Below are 16,389 nucleotides of genomic sequence, written 5' to 3' on the forward strand. Positions count from 1 at the left end.
CCATGCAGCTGAGATCACACATTACGAGACTCATCCCATACCAAAACGCATGGATGAGGAATATAACAGAGGACGGAGACTAGCCAGAGCTAGACACCTCTCTAAGCGCTGGGATGGAAACAAGGACACGATCTACGTCGATGCGGCTGGACCCGCTAACGGAGTCGCGGCAATTGCAGCAGTTTCACCCCGGGGAGATATCATTGCAAGCAGCCTTATCCAAGCGGTGGATACCACATCGGCTGAAGAAGCAGCTATCGCACTAGCGATATCAAAGAACAGCGAGGCAACGGTTATGTCCGACTCACAAGCAGCGGTACGCAATTACCTCAGAGGCCGCGTTGGCGCTCCGTGTTGGGAAATTTTGGAAAGGTCTAATCCTTCCAACATCCAGATCTTCTGGACGCCAGGGCACCTCTCAACGACGGGAAATGAGGCGGCCAACACAGCTGCTCGAGCTCTCCTCCTCCGAGCATCTGGCACGCAGCCTCTCTCTGACATAGTTGACAACCCCTCACCCTTACTAAGTTACGCAGAAATTACGGAGTACTATATATCACAAGGAGGAAATATCCTCTTCCTCACAAAACCCTAAGAAATATGAAGAGCACACAATCAGGCGACTACAAACTAATACTCTGCCCAATCCTTACCTAATGAGTAAATGGTACTCAGGAACCTACCATTCGTCCTGCCCCTTCTGTGGAGCAGTTGGCACACTCTTTCACGCCGTTTGGGAATGTCAAGAAAACGCAGACTTGGACAGCAATCCCGATCCGACTCATGAGCCCTGGGAGGCAACCCTTCATAGCCACAGCCCACTCGATCAGAAATCGCTGGTTGAGAGGGGCCGGATTATGATGACGACCAATGGGTTCTCGAACTGAACCCACCCAGTTTTTGTGCTCTGAATAAATGTTTTTCTTCCTCCTCCTCCAAAAGCTTGCAGGCGAAGGAAGCCCTGCAGTGCACGGAACTCGTAAAATTAGCCAAAATTTGTTGGGCCACCACGCCTAGGGTAACTGAATTTAGAACATTCTAAAGAACTTTTATAACTGTTTCTTTCGGTTAGCTGCACGCCTGTCAATAAATAAGAATGCTAACAGTAATAGTTGAGAAGTTGACCATTTGCAAGGTACTATTTTCTATTCACAAGGTACTTGTTTCCTCCCAAGGTGGGGTCAAAGACCCGTTTCCCAAGCTCTTCACCCTGCAAAGCCAAGCACTACGCTGGGGTAAAGCTTGTACATATTGCGTCACCGCTGGGAAACGGCGGCACTGGAGATAGAACCTCCCCCCTTCCGCACACGAGGCGGGTGTTCAAGCCACTAGGCCGCCGCTGCGGTAGTTTGGTAACTGAGAGCTTCTAGTAGTTATTCCCCTTTCTCTTAAGGAGGGACTGTCGCGCCATGTAGCTGGTCTGCGCAAGCAAAGGCTTCGTGAATACGTCATCATTGCGACGCAAAAGTCGGCCTCACTTGGGGCTCAGACCATTCCCTGGTCAACAAAAGGCGCCACGTGAGGCCAACTTTCTCGCTCTTATTTGTATGACAAGGCTTCAGAACTGTTGCTTGCCTTTTCATCCTAATCAGGCGATCACCGCCAAAAATTTGGATAACGTTGTAAATCTCAGCAAATCGCAATGTGTCGCTGTGGTTGTATAGCGCATGCTAAGAGTAAGCCTAAAGAATGTCATCTTTTTTTCCCTCCTTTCTCATCGTAGCGGTGGCCTAGTGGTTGAGCATCTGCCTCACATGCTGGAGGTGCGGAGTTCGATCCCCAGTGCCGCCAGGTACCCACCAGTGATACTATGGTACAAGCTTCCCTTAACCTGGTGCTCGACTTAACCAGGGTAAAATTATTGGGAAATTGGTCTTTGACCCCACCTTGAGCAACGAAAATAACATGTGCCATGGCGCTCTGCGGCCGCGGATGCCCTTGCACCATAAGAAATTCACTATCACATCCCCTCCTTTTTCTCCTCTAGTGGTATCATACAGTCAGAAGGTAAAGCTTCATATTGTCTCCGATTACGGTCAAAGAAGGCCGACGACATCAGACACATCAGATCACACCAGATGATAACACAGAATATCTTACAGCGGAAAAGTGCCACACATTATTTTACAATCTATCATCAGTCGATGTATTTTGAGGTTCCCGAGTAAAAGTTGACGTATTCATATAAGCAAAGCAGTTAGTGCGACCGAGTACCGTTGCAAAAAAAAGGGGGGGGGGAATCAGATCAAAGGCCTGGGGTGCTGACTAACCGGGCGAAGAATTCCACAGGCCAACGAAGCTACGCGAGATAGAAAATAGCACACTACCAAGGCTTCTAGCAAAATAAGACAAGCATGCCCTATTTCCAGAAAACAAATTTGTCACCGTGGTGCAGTGGCTTGTACCATTGTTTACTTAGAAGTCGAGGAACATAGCACTAGAAAAAAGGAGAGCGAACTAAAGACAAAGGAGAAAGTGCGCAATCCGGGTGTTTTTTTATGTCTTACAGCAAACACACTCTTTTCCTTGCGGAATCACTTAGAGAACATAGAGGTGTTTTTAGTGTGAGAGTGCGACTAATGGAATGTATGCTTCACCATATAACCGTTTTTTTATTACGGCAGTTCGACGAAAGGTGGAAATTGCGCCGCCATCGCAGCAACGCTAATGAAATCATTACGGGTGTCCTCCGCTGTCTACATGTCCATTGGAACGCAAGTATATAAGAATACAGCTAGTTTAAAAGCAACCGTGCCTTAACTAATACTTTCTAATTCAGACCCAGAAATCCCTATTTCTCTTCGTTTTTTCGCTGCAGCGGCTTAAAAACTCAAACAGTTTGGAAAAAATGTGAAAATTTCGGTTTTTAGAATTCTTTGCAACTCCGTAAATATTCGTTTTAGCTAAAGTTTGCTCCTTAAAATCTCTGAAAAAAAAACATTCCGTCAATTGGACATCACTGTTTAAAAGGCAAATTATCTTCGCTACATACAGTTTGGAATCTAGCGTGAAAATCTGGTCACGCCAAGAAATTAGAATGGAACCAGAGGAGAGGAGACGGTGTAATTTAGCAACGTCATGTTCTCTTTGTTGATCGTAGTGGCGCTGTGGTTGAGATACAAAAAATACGAACTCTGTGTTAGCTGCGTTAACTCAATAAGCGAAGGCAGCTCCTTACGAGCTATTGAAATGCCGTCCGACACATCACGCTTGACTATATTGGCACGCAAGTTCTTAGTCAATGTTTCGTCATGAGAATTTACCTTGTGTGCACGTTATGAATGAAGGTATCCTGAACTAAAAACTGCGTTACTCTAACCCCGTTGGTTTTACCATAAATCTGCACACCTTGGAAGCTCGGGCTATGCTCGGTCTCATCCTAAAAACAGCGCAAACAAGACAAGGACGACGGAAGGAAAGGACAACACGAGCGCTGTCATTGTCTTTTTTGCACTGTTTTTAAGATGAGTACATACCAACTCGCCCAGGCTTCTGTTTTGGTTATGCTCGGTTCCGAGGTGACCAAGTCATATCTGGACGTGCGCGTCGTAACCTTTCGGCCGAGTTTTGACGAAGGCTGAACCAAACAATTTATGAAGCGCTTCCTATCGAAAAACAACTGCATGCCTTCATTTCTAAGCTGAAGCTCAGCTCAATTCTGGCTGCGCTGCTCATTCCATCTGCCCACGATCCTTGGAACTGGAGCGCTATCAAGCAGTATTATAGGAGATATGGAAGTTAAAAGATCTTCTAGCCATTCTTGCACATTCTTTATGCGTCTGTTTAAAACCTCCTCTGCACATCAAGTTATACTCTGTTCAGCCTTCCACAATTCCACAAATACTGAGCCAGCATTGGCCGCTGTGCTTGCTGGAGAGACAGAGAAGAGGGTAGAAGAGCGTATAAGAAACACATTCTGTAGTAGCTGAAATTAAAGACGTAATATTCTGCGCTGTCATTGGTTCAGCACGGGGGAGAGGGGGCCCTAAAAGCGTCTGATTGGCACCGTAGAACGAGAGAGACTGACCTTGCCCGTGCGGTGATACCCCACGTGCTAGTGATACAAGGATTATAGATACCCTTATTATCGAGTCGAGGAGAGAAAGAGTGCCCCCCCCCCCCCAAAAAAAAATAGATCTGCAAAGACAGATCACATACCTTCCTCCTCCCCTACAGTGGAAACTTGAGTAGGACTAAAGCAAACAGTGTAGCCCAACACGCCCGCTCTTTGCATGGGTAAGCAGAACAAACTTAAGATTGGTTTAGTTTTATGCAGTTTAACGTCCCAAAGCGAGTCAGGTTATGAGACGCCGTAGTGGGGGGCTCCAGGTAATTTCGACCACCTGGTGTTCTAAGCGTCTACGGGCATTTAGCATTTCGCCTCCATCGAAATGAAATCGCCACAGCCAGAATTGAACCCCCCTCTAGGGTCAGCAGCCGAGCCACCGCTGCAGAAAAGGCACATTGATAAAACAGTTTCGCATATAATACAGACACCACAGCACTATTACAAATAAATCACCGAGCAGTTTTATTGAAATCAGGAGTAAATCGGGAGACAAAATATGAAATAATCGAAAACAAAGTAACAACAGGACCTTTGGTCTGTTATATAAGCTACTTGTTATCGCAATCCTGCACTCCAATCTTGAGGTGGATTTAAGAAGAGGAGGCGAAGCAGTCACTGCGGGTCAAAGGAAGCGTACGTCTTCAACGAGCGCGTTTATTCACATCGTCGCGACACAACTCTCTCGTTTACGGTCCACTTCCTGTAGTCGTGGCGGTCGAACAGCAGTGATGTCCGCTGTCACGCGCGTACTACTAAGATGGCCGGGGGAGGGGTCGATTCCGCTGTTGGTTCCTCAGTCGTAGAGTACGCGATCGATTCCGTTATTGACTCCGTTGCTGGTTCTGTGGCCGACGAGTTCACGTTCGGCGTTGGTGATGAAGAATCATCGGTAAGTTTTTCCAAGGTAGGCACCCCCGTGAGCTCCGTAACGTTCGATGGTAAATCTTCGGGCAGGCTCTCCGTAGCCTCCTCCATGGTCGAGTTTTCTCCTTCTGTGACCGGCGGCCTGAAGGGCGTCTCCTTCAGCGTCGGCCAGGTGACCGGCGTCCTCACCTCAGTCTCCGGCACTACTATGGAGTAGTTCTCGAATACTACCTCGGTGGTCGTGGCTTCGAGGTATCTGCGCCCCACGTGCAGCAGCAGCATCAGCATGCTCAGGGCGAGCACCGCGATGACGCCCACCGTGGCCACCCTCGCCGACTGGTGGAGCTCTTCATCCGCTCTGAGGTCGGAGGGGGACCCCAGCACGAGGGCCGAATGGGCGGTCTTTTTCTTGCTCGAGCTCGATGTGTCCTGTTCGACCTGCGGGCACACGAAGCACGCCTTGAATTACAATAACTGTCTTTAATTAAAGATTAGGCTCGTCTTATGAATATGTATACCTGGGCACAAATAAAAGAACTGTATTACAAAATCGACGTTTAAAAATACGAGGCTCGGGCGTAAATTGCATGACTATATGACAATATGTACTCCCCGAAATGGATGTTTCAATTTTGAGTTTAGATATGTCCATGGTATTCATTACCCCCGTTGCATTCGCATTACGATATCGTTCGAGGGTGTAATCGGACCTTCTAGTCATTTCTTGGTCGCGCGTATATTTGACAGCAACCTCACCTTGCTGCCGCTGCTGGTCGTCCAGTCGTGGCTCACGGACTTCGTGCCATCTCCCGAGGACGAGGATGAGGGAACGGATGCGGCAGCGTTTCCAGAAGGCGCACTTTCGTTGATACCTGACTCCATCTTAGTCTCGGAATGTTTTCTTACTTGAGACTCCAATACAAGCGCCCTTGATATCACGTCTATCTGGTGCACCGAACAGAAGGATTCAGCGGGCACCCCCATGTTTCTCCTCTTTTTCCTTTGGCTATCGAGATCCGAGCGGCGCAAAATGGTCACATGGTCAGTAAACTGAAGTTATTAAATAGAGTATCAGCAGAAGTAGAAACCCAGCCATAAAAAAAAGAGAGAAAGAAAATAGAAGGGGTAAAAAAATTTAACCGGCGCCCAAGAAAGAACTTGTGGCTTGGTTTTGACCTTAATCAAGGCGCGTTGAAGTGAAGAACCACCTTTCGCGCTCTGTCTTGTGCGCGGTGATGCTTGTCTTCATCTGCCTTCGCCTAATAAGCGACTGTGGGTGCTTGAACAAAAAATAGTACCTGATAAGAATGAAGATATTTGACATGTTTAATTTGCGAAAAATTGACTAGTGGTGTTCTCGGAAAGCTTTCAAGGGTGTGGAAACAGCCACCTGGAGTGGCTAAAGGCACGCTTCATATGAATTTTAAGGCACATACGAACGGGAATAATATTCTTATAATCTGGCTTGTGGTAAATATAAATAGGAGAAGTGGAGGAAATGACTTCCTGTTGTCCAACATTTTCACTGCAAGTATTCACTGTCTGGTTATGACCAATCCCCCTTGCAGGCATGTGCTATTTTGTGAGGCAATCATCACCAGAAGACACCCTGGCTTATCCCCCTCTGTGGTTATGTGCCAATCCTATAGAGAGTAGCAACAACAACAAATGGCTTTCTCCCACCTCCCTCGGCACTAGGCCGTGGAGGCAGGAGGCCGGAGACACTGCTTTAGATGCTGGCCTTGTGTCCTGGCGGCCTCTTCAGCCAGTCGGACATGACGGATCCGGATCTCAGAGTCCGAACTACGCAGCAGGGTCTCCCAGGATTCTTATGAATCCATATTTAGCGCCCTGATAGGAGAATGTGGGCATTCTAAAGATTATATTATAGAGACCCTCCCAACTCGCAGTGTGTACACTCGTCTGATCTTACCTCCGGGAACATATGGTTCGCCAGGCTCGGCTGTGGGTACGTGTATGTTTGAAGTAATCTTCACGAGACTGTCTGCGTGTTATTTCATGACGGGTCTGGTGGGTGTATACCAGCCTGCGTTGCAATCTGTAATGTTGAGTTATTTTCCCATATTATGCCATGTGTTCACCGTTCCCTTGCCCAAGGAGGTCGTCACATATGCCCAGTGGTATAAACCTCGAGCTAGCTCGTGAGCAGCCTCGTTTCCGGGGTCGGCAACATGTGCCGGTGCCCTGATAAGCGCAATTTTTCTCGCAATTTGTCGCTGTTCGAGAATCTTCGCAGCCGTGGTCGAGTCTCTTAAATAGGCTGCAAACAGAAATCCTGCGGTGTTTATGGTTTCTACTTAAGAATAAATAATAGCATATATATGAAGGCAGCACGAACGTGAAGACACGGACAAGTGCTCGTCTGTGTCTTCTCGCTCGCTCTGCCTCCTTTTCTGCGCAGTTATTTCTTCTTAAGTATGAACCACCAACATGCCCTACATTATTCAAATTTATAGTTTAATAAGCCACCCTCTCGCATTACAAGCTGTTTGACATTAAAAGTGCCGCGGTTGTCCATAAATGCGCCTCTTTTGCCACCATCGGTAGCTGCAGTTAAGCAAAATGTCGGTTTACACCCGCCCTGACTAACACATAGGCATGGCTTTCGTAAAAATTTAAGAATTTTCGACCCCGTCCGGTACGCTCTGTTAGTCACTTTTCTGATAAGTAGAAGAAAACAGGTTTTCTGAGTGGATGTCCGGGACGTCACACGAATTTAACCACATTTAAAGGGATGGTGTGCTAACTTTTGCAGACAATATTTTTTTTCTGAAAGAATCGAAAGCTTCTTTCTCATATAAACGAATGCCTGGCACGCAGTCGGCCTGCGGTGATTTAGATGAACGAATGCGATTGCTAGCAAACACACGAACACCGCGCTTTAACTACGGTTCACAGTGGAACCACTCCTTTATGGCGGCGCTGCTATCGAAGACTCTGAGCACTCTCTAGGGGTTCGACGGGGACGAGGGCCGTTGGGCTAGGTGGAAGCGAAGAAAGTGTAATAATGGAGGATGAGCCCAGCAAAATGGACTTTATAATGGTCAGGAAGAAAACTATTAAAAAGAAAGTTAACACCAGTATCAGCTACATAAACATACAAAGGTGTAGAAAGAGAGCGAACTGGTTAGAAACAGAACAGCAGTTAAAGGGCGATCAAATACGTGTATACGCTCTCTGCGACATCAATCTCAGATTTCTAAAAGATCCAGCGTTTATCGATGGCTATGCCTTGGAAGGGTGTAACAGAACAACAAGGAAGAAGGGGAGGGGAAGGCATGCTGAGACATCAAGGAACTAATTGGCAAAGAATGAAATCAACTATACAAAGAGCATTTCTAGGCATCAGGGGCAACTGGCGGTAGGAGGAGTTATATGGGGAGAGGGAGAAATGTAGGCAAGAAAACGAGGATCTTATTGTCTCAATAAAGATGTAAGACTGTTTGGAGACAATGCTGATATCACGATGCCGAGGGAACATGAATGACCAAATCGAGGATCTGGATGCATACTGAGATTGTAACGGGAAGTTAATGCTAGAACTTTGTGAGTGGCGCAACCTAGTTATGACAAATAGAGAAACTTAATCTGAGGGACAAATCGCGCGGGAATTCTGGAGCAGGCGGTCCACCATTGACTGTTGCCTAATGTCGCAGGAAATCTATACCAAGCTGGCAAAAATAGAAACAAACTAGGAGGGGGAGCAGTTTTTGGGAGTGATCATAAACGTATTACTCTGCAAAAGGGAGACGTCAGCAAAAGACAAATGCAGATGACACAGAGCGAATACGGAAAATTAAAGGATAATTAAATTAATGCGTAGATAGCAGAAGGCGTCGAGGAAGATATAGAGAAACGTTGCATAGAAAAGTGGGACAATAGCCCTGTTTACATGAACCTGATTGCGTCGGGTCGAGTCGGGGGTCAGGTTGAGCAAGGTCACCCCAACTCGACAGCTGCGTGTTTACATGAACTTGATTTTAACGAATCGAGACCGGTTGAATTGCGGCAACGCCAAGCGTCGAGCAGCGCAGTGCCAGCAAGCAGTGGCAGCCTCCAAGGTCGCGGAACGGCACCGCAGTCTCGGAGGCACGACGCGCAAACGAAAAACAATTTCCCGTTTATTATCTGCCCTCCCCCTACACTAGCTCTTCGATTCCACCGCGTTTACAAGCACATCGAGGCAGGGTCGAGTTGAGTCAAAATAACCTTCACGGGAGAGTTGACTGGAGCCGACCACTCGACTCCCAACCCGACTCGGCGCGCGCTTACATGAACCCAGTAACCGGTTATCGATCTGATAGCTCGACTCAACCCGACCCTGTCGGGTTCATGTAAATGACCCTTATTATCATAACTATCATCAGTTCGGAAATGAAACAAGTAACAGTGGTGTTATGATCGGGCGTCGACCTCCAGCCTAAGTGGGTTAGCAGGCGGTCTATGCTTGGGCAACGATGAGTCAGGAAAGGCGTCGTCGCGGGGTCGAGTACTGGTATACCCTTGGCGGCGGTGCTGATACTAGAAAGCATCCTTTCTCGTCCCTACGGGAAGAAAGGGATCCAGCCCCACCTCGCTGGCCGGCCAATTTCGGCGGCGCGCTCACAATGGCTCCGGGCTGCGCCACTCGGACGGCGCCGTAGAAAGCAAACGACATGTCTTTCCTGGATGGAGAACGGGAACGGCGGGCGAAGCAAGCCGTCTTTTCCTACAAAATGGGTGCTCAAAGTTAGTTGAAGTTGAAGGTGAGTTTTATTTTGGCAACGGGACAGGTGTCAGGGAGATTGACGAAAAGGCAAAACATGCCTGGCTAAGCGTGAACCTTCTGTAGCACGGGGCGCATCATACCGAACATAGAAATAAAAGAAATAAAAACGAAGTGACAACATATACATACAGCTGCATCTACAAACACATTCGTCATGTTCAGTAGATATAACTAACAGTAATTAAGGATGTTCAAGGAAACCTCATTTTTAGGAGCTGTGGGAAGAACATGTTGAATCTTCAACGGAAAATACATATTTATCACAAAGCTTCTTGAAAATTTCTTGAGATTTCGTTTAATTTATGATAGGTATATGATTTGAGGAAGATGATTAAGGAGGTCTGCTATCTGATAGGCCAGATTTTGCGCGGCGCAATTAGTACGGATCTTCTCGTCTGTATTTTGTGGAGTCAAATTCATAATCCCCCCCCCCCCCCCCACACGCACACACACACACACATACGCACACAGTAGAATCAGAAGCTACAGGGAAGCAAAGAAAGGGACAATACGCACGGTACCGTGGGCAGTGAGCAGCGTCTTTAGAGATGAACATTACAACAATGTCAACACTGGGCACGCTGCCCATAACCACGAGTCTGTGGGGAGCGTTTCTGTAGCAGCACCGTTTTCAGAGGCGTTATTCATTCTTCCGATTGGCCACGCACGGACCGTTATCCTCGGGAGGAACGTTTAAGAGAGACAATAAATGAAAAAAAAAAAGAATGACTGCTGTAGGATTTTCTTCGCCAAGAAAGACGCCATGAGCCGCTGACGCAAAAAAATAGGGTGCAGGAAATCTTGAGAGTTCACTGTTATGCGCCTCGGTTTATTGCATTCGGTTTCACCGGTTCCTGCTGTCTGATTAACGTAGTGAGCCCAATCAGCAATGTTCTATATGCGCGGTCGTTGTAAGCACGTGTTTGCATATGACCAATATGTGATATGTGTGAATATATGTGATGTGTGAATTGGAGGAGAATGTCCTCAAAGTAACTGCTCCGCTACTGTCGCCTGGGAAATTGCGGTGAAGGCGAGGCAGTAAGAGAGCGTCCCAGGTCAAACAAAGCGACTTCGCCCGTGCCCTACGATGGACCCGATGGAGAGTAGAAATGCGCGCTCTCTCACTCACACATGCGCACTTATAGACAAGTAGAGGATGTACTCAACGATGCGACGCCAAACGCCAACTCACAGTGCAAGTGCTGGTTTGACGTTCGTTTTGTGCGTCTGCTTCTCCTAGTCATGTCCAGTGCTCATTATCTCTTGATGCACCTTGATCATTCGTGCGCAGTGACCCTGCAGACACCAACTTTTCCTCATTTCTCGCTTAAAGGACCATAAATTGGTATAAAAAGACGAGGACAACCACGCAGACATACACTAGCCTCTTTCTTTCGGGACTAGGGTGATAGCAATAGTTGATAAGCTTAAAATAATTGGGCATAACCTTTCAGCTGATAAGACCTCCTGGACTGGTCACAATGAATCATTATCAGATTACTTCTAATCAGCAGCAGGTGCATTATTCCGATGCAAGCAGTTTCTACCAGTTTAAGCCTTTCTGCAAATTCATCACACTGCTTTTGCATCTCACAATAATTGCTGCGCGCTTATGCGGGATAAAACTAGTTTTATGTATGCGCACAGTATTACGCGGATGCAAATGAAAACACTCCTGCACATTGTCAATTTACCGCGACTACAACCAAGTCGCCAATTTTTTACTGACATTAATGCCACGAATATATTTGAATTCCGTTTGGTGCACTCATTGTTTTTTTTATGGTGAGAATTGTTAAGCACTTTTAAGTGCTGGTTCCGGCCTAACCGCACAGAGAAGAGATCCTTGAACCGGTGCATTAAACCGATGGCTCATACCACATCGCCGTGTGGGATACATACTGCAACCAGTTGCCTTTCAAGTTACCTTCCTGCTAAATAAATACAAAAAGAATGTGTTGATTACTTTACTTTTACTCGAAGACAGACTCCAAGTTTTTTTGTAAATTTGCGATATTTTCCTGTAATTGTCATATGCAAGTTCCAGTGCTTTCCAGTTATATTGTTATATAGCTGCTTTTAATGCTGAACAGACGCCTTGAAACATAAGCTACTTGTTTATGCCTGGGCATTGTTGCTATGTAAACTTTCATTGGCTGTGGAACTTGTGGGTTACCACCTTCGCTAAAGCAGTACGCGACTGCTATATTGGTGGGGTGCCCCGAACCTGGAGTTGGGAATAAAAATTTGTTGATTGAATGCTTGCTTGATTGATTAATTAATTGACTGGTGTCTACCGCGGCTAAGTAAAGCATTCGAGTGATAGTCATTCCAATAGCAGTCACCTTATAGTATGAATTTATCAGCTCGCTTCATTAAGACCCAAGCTCTCAGCGAATAAAAATGACGCGTGCCCTCTCTTCCCTCAAGTGATACAGTCCGACTTCTAAAGAAAACATGTTTGGTCGGCGCCCTGCCCGAGAACTCTTCACCCATCGACAGCCGGTTTGTTTATTTCTGGTGGCCGCACTCGCTTACCCACCCGTCATCGCAATCGCTTGTATACCTTTCACCGCTATCACTGTGAACGCACCATGAACTGTGATCTGAAACCGCGTGTCTTGTAAGTGACCACTGCGGTGGCCTCTGAAAGCTACAAACATTCCCTGCGTAGAAACGCGCGTCTGAAAGCCGGCGATGGCAGTGATGACTCGTTGGCTCATAGGACTCTCCCGTCGCACGGGAGGTGTAGCCGTGACGTCATGTCCCGAGGTTTAGCCGTGACGTGATGCTTGCACGGAATGGAAGCGCCGGGCTCTCTGTCACTCACCATGACATCCCCGGACTCGTGTTTTATATATTTGTGAAAAATAATTCAAAAACCGTGACTACGTAGGTGATCAATCAACTTGAAGATTAAAAAAAGTACGGTTTTTGAAATTTATTTACAAAATTTTGGTTACGTTTGAAAGACTCATATCTCGTGTGAATGATCAAAAGTATTCGTTATACGCACTGAACACATTTACGGAAAAGCTTGAGAACCGTTTCAGAGTCCTTTTAAGTCCCCCCAGCCTACGCGACCGGCGCAGATGTTTCTGACTTTCCGGACATTGCATCCGGCTATTCACAGGCTGGTACAACAGGCGGTACAAAGGTAGTACAACGCTTGATATCATGTTACCTGGCAACAAGAGAGGTATGCTGGGGCCAGCGCTTTACAGCCATATGTGAGGTCAGATTCCGCGGCCTCGGCCTCCAGTAAGAATATGCGTCACCAGTGGCCGCTACAGCTTTCTGTTGAGAGATTTTTCTCAACATGGTGAAAGCTGTAGTGTGTAAAGAAAACAGAGTACAAGTTGAAGTTGATTTGTATCGGTGTGTTGCCGCACTATAACGGCGAAGACTCCTCTAAATACACAAAATCGCGTCTTTTGTTATGGGGACCGATCAACATACCCGAAAAAAAAACTATCACCAAGCAAAAATTTGTTAGACTGTCAACAGACTGTCCAGTCTTTTGTGATCAAGTCTAGAGAGTTCCTATAAACAAATCTTATAGACTAGCCTTTAGAGAATGGAAATACTATACGCCGTTTATAGGCTATCTATATATTTATGGCTACACACTTTTGTAGATTTTTGCCTGTAGATAGTAATCAACTTTGTAAAGCCAAAAAAGTTTATAGGAAGGCAACAGAGTCGATGAAAAGTCTATGGGAAGTCTATAGACCATATATATTAGGGATATAACAAGGTTCGCCAAGAGCGAAATTGATGCGGTTGACGTTACAGTCCCTATCTGAACAAGGATGGAGGCGAGAGGGAAACAAGAAACTCTTATGTTTCCGAGGACCAGAACATCCCATCATGAGACTTCAACTCGCCCAGATTGATGCCGAAGCCTCGACAATGTTGCTGAAAAGACATGCTCTGGAACGGCTCGCCAGAACGAATTCAGACACATGGTCCTCTACAGCATCGAATTGCCTTCGTGTCTGCATGCTTGAAAAAAAAAAAGATATTGAAAAAAAATCTATTCACCAGTAACGAAAAGGAGCACCCTTGGAATACAGACTGCAGCTAGTATTTTCTATGCTACTGAAGCCATACTAAAAGACACATAAATATAAAATACCAGGAAATAACTCGAATATAACAGTACAAGTGCAATCAGACCATGTTAGGAAAGCGGCTGCAAAACTAGCAAGAATTTGAATCACACTACAAAATGAAAAATGTGTTAATAATGAATTTATTAAAATATGTTTCGAGCAGGTTGTTTTCAAACGCAGCAAGCAATTTGTGGAGCATGCAGCGCGACATACGGATTTTGCATGGTCGCACTGGCATTTCTAATTCGCGTGTGATAGGGTTCATGAACTATGGCCCCCTGCATGGAGCTAACTGAGCACTTACGAAGACGTTCGATGATTACAACGAGAAATTAGATGCAGCAGGGCAACACACCCTCGAGCTGGCGCTGCCGGTTAGGCCGGACGCGGACAGTCTATACCGCTCGGCCGCTGCTGTCAAGGTCGTTCACTTCCTCAGGTAGCGACCGGCTCCCATTGCATCTGTGCGAAGGGCATTCGGTGCCGTGCCTAGGTTCAGGAGGCCCAACTAAGCCTCTGAAGAAACCGGTTTATAAGAAAAAAAGCAGAGTGGCGCAGTGGAAGCGTGCTGGGCCCATAACCCAGAGGTCGTGGATCGAAACCACGCTCTGCTATTGTTTTCGTTTTTTTTCTTCTATCCTTTTTTTCAACAGTAGGATTCAATCTGTACTACAGTTTGCATTCTAATATAGGGTACGTTGCGGTGCAGCGCAATCAGCAGAGTGGCGCAGTGGAAGCGTGCTGGGCCCTTAACCCAGAGGTCCGTGGATCGTAACCACGCTCTGCTATTGTTTTGGTTTTTTTCTTCTATCCTTTTTTTCAACAGTAGGATTCAATCTGTACTACAATTTGCTTTCTAATATAGGCTACGTTGCAGTGCAGCGCATTCAGCAGAGTGGCGTAGTGCAGTTCGACTTCCGGCCACCGAGCGTGACGGACGCGTTATCATGAGCTCCGTCGGAGCGGTTTCAGCGACCCAGTCGGGCCGCGGTAACAGTTTTTTTGCTGCTACTGCCGAAGATTACCAGGTTATTCTGCCCAATCTGCCATCCTGACGCATCGTCGCCAACACCGTTTTCATGCACGGCGATCGAGGAGCCCGGCCCTACCGTGTTGAAGACTACCGGGACACTTTGGCCAACCTTGGTGCGCTCCCCGACGTTGTGGCGTTGGAGGCGTATCAAATGAACCACGTGTGGGCTGTGACAATGACAACTGCTGACGCTGCTCAGAAGTTGCTTTTGGCTGTCGACAAGAAGGTAAAGGATCGCCCGTGTTTGCTCTTTGATCCGAATAACCGAGAGGTTCGCGTAAAGCTGCACTGGTTGCTGCATGGCGTTACCGACGAATACGTTCGCGTGGCACTGTCGCCCTACGGGAAGGTGTTGGAAGTGACCCGGGAGAAGTGGCGGGCGCTTGGTGTCACTGAAAAAGGGTCGACGACTCGTACAGTTGGACTAAAATTGCATGCCGACGTCAAAATAGACGATATTCCGCATCAGCTCAAGATAGCCGGAGAGCTAACTCTTGTTGCTGTGCCGGGCCGCGCTCCTCTGTGTCTGCGCTGCAAGAGCACCGGGCACATTCGTCGCGACTGCAAAGTGCCGCGCTGTAGTCGTTGTCGTCGTTTCGGCCACGTCGATGCTGATTGCGCAAAGACGTACGCCAGCGTAGCCGGACCAGTGCAGGCAAACGACATATCGGACCACCTCATGGACGAGGAAGACTCAGAGGAAATAGGAAGGACGAGCCGTAACCTGGTTACGCAAGGGGCATAGTCGAACATTCAAGGGGACGCACTAATTGACGGTGGAGATAAACCCACAGACAAGCGGCGACATGACGACGCAAAAGGCGGGAACGAGAAGGATAAGGCAAGCACTACGGGCCACCCCTCTCCTGGAGGAGGCGAGATACCATCCACCGAGCCGGCACCAGTCACCGTGATGGACAGTGACAGTATTAGTGCCGCTGCAAAGCGACCTCACGACGCAGGTGAAAATGGGAAGGAGCTTAGTGTCGTTGCTGCAGACGAGCCGCCAGCCAAGACGACTGTCGGACGGCGTCCTTCCTTTCGACCGCTGCCGAACACTTCGGCTGCGCGCAAGACGGCGGAAACGCCGCCTATGCCGCCGTGAGGACCGCCCTGTGCTAGCACACTCCGGATCTAACCGCAGTTGTGAGGTAAGCGCCATGCCCCCGGTTTTCTTTCCAACCTTGCTGTAATGAGTATGGATAAGTCCATTCACGTGGCAACTTTAAATGTCCGAGGGCTTGCCTCAAGGAGGAAGCAGAGTCAACTGTACCGCCTGTTAAGCGACTTTGACCTTGACATTCTATCAGCGCAGGAGACGAAAGTCGAGGGCGACGTGGAAACCGGGGGCATGGTGCAACAATTCGAAGCGCGATACTGTGCTATTGTGAGCCATTCCGTGGGATATTCTTCAGGCTGCGCATTGTTGGTCCGACATAGTCTAGGAGCTAAAATAGAAGCCGTTACGTCATGCACGTCAGGACGGTTTATTGTATGTGATTTCTTGTTATCGTCA

General features: G+C 47.4%; 1 non-coding gene across 1 annotated transcript; it reads left to right on the forward strand.

The window, feature by feature from the left end:
* Positions 1 to 14,556: 14,556 nt before the first annotated feature.
* On the forward strand, positions 14,557 to 14,628 carry TRNAK-CUU (transfer RNA lysine (anticodon CUU)). The gene has a single exon. It is a non-coding gene; the product is annotated as a tRNA-Lys (tRNA).
* Positions 14,629 to 16,389: the final 1,761 nt, after the last annotated feature.

This window comes from Amblyomma americanum, chromosome 3 (genome assembly GCF_052857255.1).
Source record: "Amblyomma americanum isolate KBUSLIRL-KWMA chromosome 3, ASM5285725v1, whole genome shotgun sequence".
In the NCBI taxonomy this organism is placed as follows: Eukaryota; Metazoa; Arthropoda; class Arachnida; order Ixodida; family Ixodidae; genus Amblyomma; species Amblyomma americanum.